The sequence below is a fragment of the Scylla paramamosain genome, chromosome 14 (assembly GCF_035594125.1).
Source record: "Scylla paramamosain isolate STU-SP2022 chromosome 14, ASM3559412v1, whole genome shotgun sequence".
NCBI lineage: Eukaryota > Metazoa > Arthropoda > Malacostraca > Decapoda > Portunidae > Scylla > Scylla paramamosain.
This window is the reverse complement of record NC_087164.1, coordinates 20,136,188-20,143,030: the sequence shown is the minus strand read 5'-3', so window position 1 is coordinate 20,143,030 and position 6,843 is coordinate 20,136,188.

Here is a 6,843-nt window from a genome sequence, read left to right as displayed (position 1 = left end):
CCGCCTCCCCCCCCCGTCTCTCTCTCTCTCTCTCTCTCTCTCTCTCTCTCTCTCTCTCTCTCTCTCTCTCTCTCTCTCTCTCTCTCTCTCTCTCTCTCTCTCTCTCTCTCTCTCTCTCTCTCTCTCTCTCTCTCTCTCTCTCTCTCTCTCTCTCTCTCATATTGTAATAAAACCCACTTCTCATTGTAATTTAGTTATCAGCCTGATCTGGTCAATGTTTTTCTTATATTTTTCGCAGTGGTTATTGCTTTCTACTACTACTACTACTACTACTACTACTACTACTACTACTACTACTATTAGTACAACCACTATTAATACCGCTAGTGCACTACAAACCCATCATACTCAACTCCACTCTTGACCCACACACCACACACTACCACCACCACCACCACCACTACCACTGCTACAAAAACTTACCCTTCATACAAGCAGCGCGGCGGAGCAGGAGCGAGCTACTGCCTTCACCTCACAGCTCCTCACTTTGCCAAGGTCCTACAGACAACATTCATCATCATTCACCGGGCGAAACTCTAAGAGGCACCGCCAACAACAATATGTATTAAGAATATTCAATGGAGGCGAGGAACAGGGAGGGCGAGGGAGGGCGTGTCGGAGGCGGCACTGCGTAGATATTCCGGTGGGACTTCAGGATGGTAGGTGTGTGTACGTGTGATAAGGCTGCCGGTGTGTGTCAGGTTCTCCTTGTAGAATGTTTAGAGTGGGTAGGTTCAGCGAGGATCAGATTATATTACCTAAGCCCAGATCAGCTGATTAGATTAGTTTTAGAATAGAAATACTGATTGGATTAGATAGGGTTAGCTGCGGCGTCTAGTTCAGTGGGGTCGGTGATATTAAGTTAGTGTAAGTTTGACAGTCGAGTTAGGACGAGCCACGCCCCGCTGTACAGAATGGTGGGGACGGTTTATCACTGGTAGTGGCAGAGACCAATGGTTGGCCTCGGGAAGTGGTGGTTTGGTCCATTACTGTCGACAGCAACGCCGGGGCTGGCTGTGCTGCGGCAGGAATGTGGTAGGATTGTGAAAAGAAAGGCGAGAAAAAGTAAATATGCTACGACTACTACATGGTGCTGGAAAAGGTTGAAGCTAAGTGTATCCAAAGAAACTATGACATGTTGCTGATTCATGCCTCTCACTTCAAAAAGGTAAATGCAGGTTAACGGGGTTGCAGGAAATAAAATGTCAGGTTGAGAAGTACTAAATGTCTGTTAAGCTCATTATTAATTAAAACGTATTAATGAAATATAATAGCCCAGGCTTTAGCGGGGAGCTCAAATAAGGGGCCTTTGATAATATCACATACAAATGGAACACTCACACTAGAAACATCACTTCCTGTAGTTAAATTAACAACTCTATTAGAGAGACATGAAGTAAATAGAGACCCATCCTTCCCTCCCGGCCCGCACTCCACCCTCTGGCACCCCGCCCCCGTCTCACTTCTGCCCTCCATCCCCGCCCCTTCCCCAACCCACCTCCGCCCCCGTGCCGCCGCCGCCGCCGCCGCTACGTGGGCCACATCCCTGATGGCGGGACGGGCGAAAGCAAAGCACATTAGTTGTAGTTACAAAAAACGTTGCAAAAAGCGTGTCTGCGAGCCGCGACCTCCACTCTGTAAAGAAGCTAAACTAACCAAGTTATATGTTCTGGGAGGTTTCTTAAAAGGCACACACGTAACGCCACTTGATAGGAGACAAGAAGGTACCGCCTGTAACCTCTCCCGGACCATTTGTTTCTTTCGTTTCAGAGTCAGACAAATTTTATTCTAGCATTCTCTGCCGTTTTCGTTTTCGCTGACTGAAAAATCTCTTCTTTCCTTTACATGAATTTATGATTTTCTTACTATTTTTGGGTCCATATGTCTAACACACACACACACACACACACACACACACACACACATATGCATAGGATATTCTCTCTCTCTCTCTCTCTCTCTCTCTCTCTCTCTCTCTCTCTCTCTCTCTCTCTCTCTCTCTCTCTCTCTCTCTCTCTCTCTCTGTCATCTTTTTACGCAATAAAATTATGTAAACCTTGACACACACACAAACACACACACACACACACACACACACACACACACACACACACACACACACACACACAAAGAGAGAGAGAGAGAGAGAGAGAGAGAGAGAGAGAGAGAGAGAGAGAGAGAGAGAGAGAGAGAATAATTATCCACTTCATCTCTCCCCTCCCTCCACCGCTCCTCACCCTACGTGTCTCTCCCTTCCTCCTCCTCTAAGCACTCCTCCCCCCTGCTCTTCACTCTGTATACATGACCTAACCTCTCAGACGTGGAAGCGCTGCGTTATGAGTATCAAGTAAGAATTTCTCACACGACAACCCGCTTATTTGCCCCTGTGAATCACCTACAGCTCTCCTTACCGGTATCGACACACTCGTCGCGTTGAGCCTATATCTCACCTACGGTACAAAAGATGCCACATTGCATGCCAGTGAAGACCAATTTGCTTCGTGTCAATCAGCTGATGGTATCTTACGGGAAGGAGGGTTGGGGGAAGGAGAGAGAGAGAGAGAGAGAGAGAGAGAGAGAGAGAGAGAGAGAGAGAGAGAGAGAGAGAGAGAGAGAGAGAGAGAGAGAGAGAGAGAGAGTATAGAGTTTGTTGTTTCTATTCATTAATCGTTCTCAGTATCTCATCTCGTCAAATGTTACGTGATAAGTGCCAGTTTGGTTTAGTGAAATGCTTAACTGCTGAATTTAAGAGTTTTTTTTTTCTCGTTTATTTTGTGCTATTCTCACAGAGATGAGTTATTCGAGAATACTCTTGTGGGCTTTTATATTTAAGTGTAGAGAATTATTTATTTTCCATGCACTTCCACTCTTGTTTTAAGCGATTCCTGAAAAGTCTGATGTTCCTAATCTCTCATTCTCGTGTTCTGATTTTCTTTATGTTTATACGGAATTCGGTAAACAAAGCCTTCCTTTAACACGCCCTTCACAGTCCTGTCCCCTGGCCCCTCTTAGCTCCCAAGTCTTCACCTCCGCGCACCCTGAAGCGCCCTCACATCGCACAACCTACTCTCGGGGGTTGGCGGCCAAGTCTCCCACGATAAGTGAGGGAATATCAAATTAATCATCCCTGTGCCTGGCCGTTGATTATTACCGTGTTGGAGATGGCGGCGGCAGCAGCAGCGGCAGGCAGTCAGTGTAGTGGCAGTGATGGTAGTGGTGAAAGTGATGATTAACGAGGTAGTAGTGGTGCTTATGATAGCTTTGGGGGTGATAAAGTACTGCAAATGATGATGATGGTATAAGAAGAAAAGTGCACATGTAATTACAATAGTAATGAGTAATGACAGAACGTGACAGTATGAAGGTAACAAGACGGTTACTGAGATGGATTCCTTCTCCCCACCATGCATGCATATCACAGACCTGAACCCGTGCCGTTTATTAGATTTCAATGCAGTCGCAGATAATAATCCAATATTTCACCAGTGCTGCTGATTGAAGCATTCACTAACCTTTACGTGTACCTGACATGCCTAGAGCAATTCCTTGTATCTTTTAGCAATGCAACGCTCTTAAAAGTTTCTCGCTACAAACACAGAATACGCATCAAGGGAGCCGAAAGACGAGGGATGTGGAGGATGGAGCATAAAAGCCTCCAGCAGCAGAAACACAGAATGAAAGGAGAGAAAGAAACAGAATCCTGGGAACCTTTGAATAAATCAGTACAACCCCAAGACTGACAATGGTTACAACAGAGGGAGGACGTATACAGACGAGCACCAGAACCGGCAAATGTCACTCCCAAGTCCACTTCCTTCATTATCTCCGTGTGTTCCCCCCTCGTCTTAATCGTCCCGCCATGCGTTTGTTAGTCTGATGCGTGGATCAATATTTTGCCGGCGTCCTCTTCCCACCTCGGCGAACTAGAGCCACAATATCTCTCATACACAACGTTATTCCATTACATACTCCCTCATATCACTAAATTACAATTACCGCATCATGTTAAAGTGGGTATTACCGTGTCTATGTCTTGCATTTCGACAGGAATGGAAGACTAGAGGCAGCGAGGGAGGCTCAGGTCGGAGAGTTAAGAATCGAACGCTCTCGACTTGCCCGACGCTGCTTCCGGCCTCGTCCAGGAGACAGAACTGCTTGTCTTGTGTCCAGCCACCGAGCCTTCCTGCCCCACTCCCCGCCACACACACACACACACACACACACACACACACACGCTATTGGGTTGTTTAATCTGTTTTTATTTTTTGTTTTCTTGTTGTGTGTGTGTGTGTGTGTGTGTGTGTGTGTGTGTGTGTGTGTGTGTGTGTGTGTGTCTGTGTGTCTGAGTTGAGTAATTGGTAAGCTGAAGAGAACAACACAGATAGAAAATAAAAATATATATAGAGGTAGTTTAACATATCAAAATACTAATTATTGGATGTCAAGAGCCTCTGTGGACTTATGATATTATTATTTATTTTACTCAGCCACCATTCTATATCCTACAATTATTAATCAGTAAATGAAAACAGGAAAAAAAAAGCAGATAATAATAGAAGCTGATATAGAACAAAAGATTAATAAAGGTAAGAAAGAGAAATTAAAAGACTATAGTGGAATAAATTTATAGAAATCTCACAAGAATAAAGAGGAAACAGGAAACGAAACGAATGATGCATCGTGGGAAACATGTCTGGTAAAAAAATATCATCTTTTTTCTCAGTTTTTATTATACAAACGTGTGTAAAAAAAAACGGGGATGGAAGTGAGGAGAGAGATAGAGGAGGGTGACGATGTCCGGGTAAAGGAAAGAGAAAAGGAATAGAATAAGAGAACGAGAAGTAACGAAAACAAAAGAAAAGGAAGAAGGACAAAAGAAGAAAGGAAATAAATGATGGCAGTAATGATGATGATGATGAAGAGGAACACAAAATGAGAAAGCGGGTGAAAAGAAATAGAAATAAACACATGCTACGAGAGAGAGAGAGAGAGAGAGAGAGAGAGAGAGAGAGAGAGAGAGAGAGAGAATTCAGCCAGCCAGTCAGTCAGAAATAGAAACAGAAACAGTAGGAGAGGAAGGGAGAGACAATAATATAAACACAAAGTGACTGTCAGACGTACAGTATTGAAACATAGGTGCATTTTTCCCGTCCTTTTTTTTTTTCGAGGGGCGTTGAATCAGCTGGCGGAAGTGACTCTTGAGAAGAATTACCCTCGTCTTTGGACCACCACCACTTCCTCTCTCTCTCTCTCTCTCTCTCTCTCTCTCTCTCTCTCTCTCTCTCTCTCTCTCTCTCTCTCTCTCTCTCTCTCTGGGTTTGTCTGGCCTTACCTGCATCATTCACTGGCTCAAGGAAATTACATTTTTTTCTCCCTCTCAACAAATACAATTACCAGCTCAGGTAAAGAGTGTTGCGTCGTGATGTGTATGTGTACGTGTGTGTGTGTGTGTGTGTGTGTGTGTGTGTGTGTGTGTGTGTGTGTGTGTGTGTGTGTGTGTGTGTGTGTGTGTGTGTGTGTGTGTGTGTGTGTGTGTGTGTGTGTGTGAGGTCGCCGCTACACAGACGACACTGATAACCAATTACAGGCGCAAAAAAATAAATCAAGAAAAATTGTTCACCTTTGCGGAAAACAGCGGAGAAGTAAAGGGAAGGAGGCGAATTATTATCATTATCATTATTAACTGAACGAGTCCAGAGTTGTTCGCTTTTTGAGACTTTGCTACATTCTGCTCTGCTCTGGTTTCTTCTTTTTGTTATCAGTGTTATTAGCCACCCATATACAATATTGCTGCATAAAATATCTTGTAACAAAATAACAGAGAGAGAGAGAGAGAGAGAGAGAGAGAGAGAGAGAGAGAGAGAGAGAGAGAGAGAGACTTGCCGATTCTACCGATGCCCGAAGAAAACGTAATTTCGGAGCAAGAAAGGAACAACCTAGGAGGAAATCGGCGCACTCAACATACCTCTGAAATTATACTTTTTTATTAATAACTTTTGGTACAGATGTATTTTTTTTCTTCTTTTTCAGTGTCGTTAATATATAAATTGACTATCGACAATTCCACTTAGAGCGGTGCGTGTTTTATTTCCAGATTTGCTTTCATTTTTGTGAAAGCGCAGATAGAAAAGCAAATAGACCGGTAGATAGACAGACTGGCGGACAGACAAACAGACATACAAACAGAGTGATCATAGTAATACAGATTTATTTATTTATTTATTTTATTCGTTTCGTCTTCCTGCTCTGCATTTTCTTCTTCGTCTTCTTTTTCTTCTTCTTCTTCTTCTTCTTCTTCTTATTATTATTATTATTATTATTATTATTATTATTATTATTATTATCATGATGATGATGATGATGATGATAATGATGATTTACTACTATTATCATACTTCTCCATCTCCATCTCTTCTTCCTCTTCTTCCTTTTCCTCTTCTTCCTCCTCCTCCTCCTCCTCCTCCTCCTCCTCCTCCTCCTCCTCCTCCTCCTCCTCCTCCTCCTCCTCCTCTTCTAACCTTCTAACCACTCTGTTTATTATCCCGCTTTTTACTTCTTTCATTTTTTTCTCTCTCTCACTTCTTCTCATTTTCGTCTTCTTTTCCTCCTCTTCTGATAATTATCGTCAGACACCACCACTAACACCACCAACACCATCAACACCACCACCACCACCACCACCACCACCATCACCACCTTGCTCTCCTTAGTATTCATCACGTGGCTTCTAGGAGGTCTCTCACATCTCACATCCTTATGACCGCCTCCCAGGCCACGGTACAGCCGAGGCCACTCACCCACCACCTGCCTCATCCCCGCCACTGTGCCCGCTGCATCTCAGTA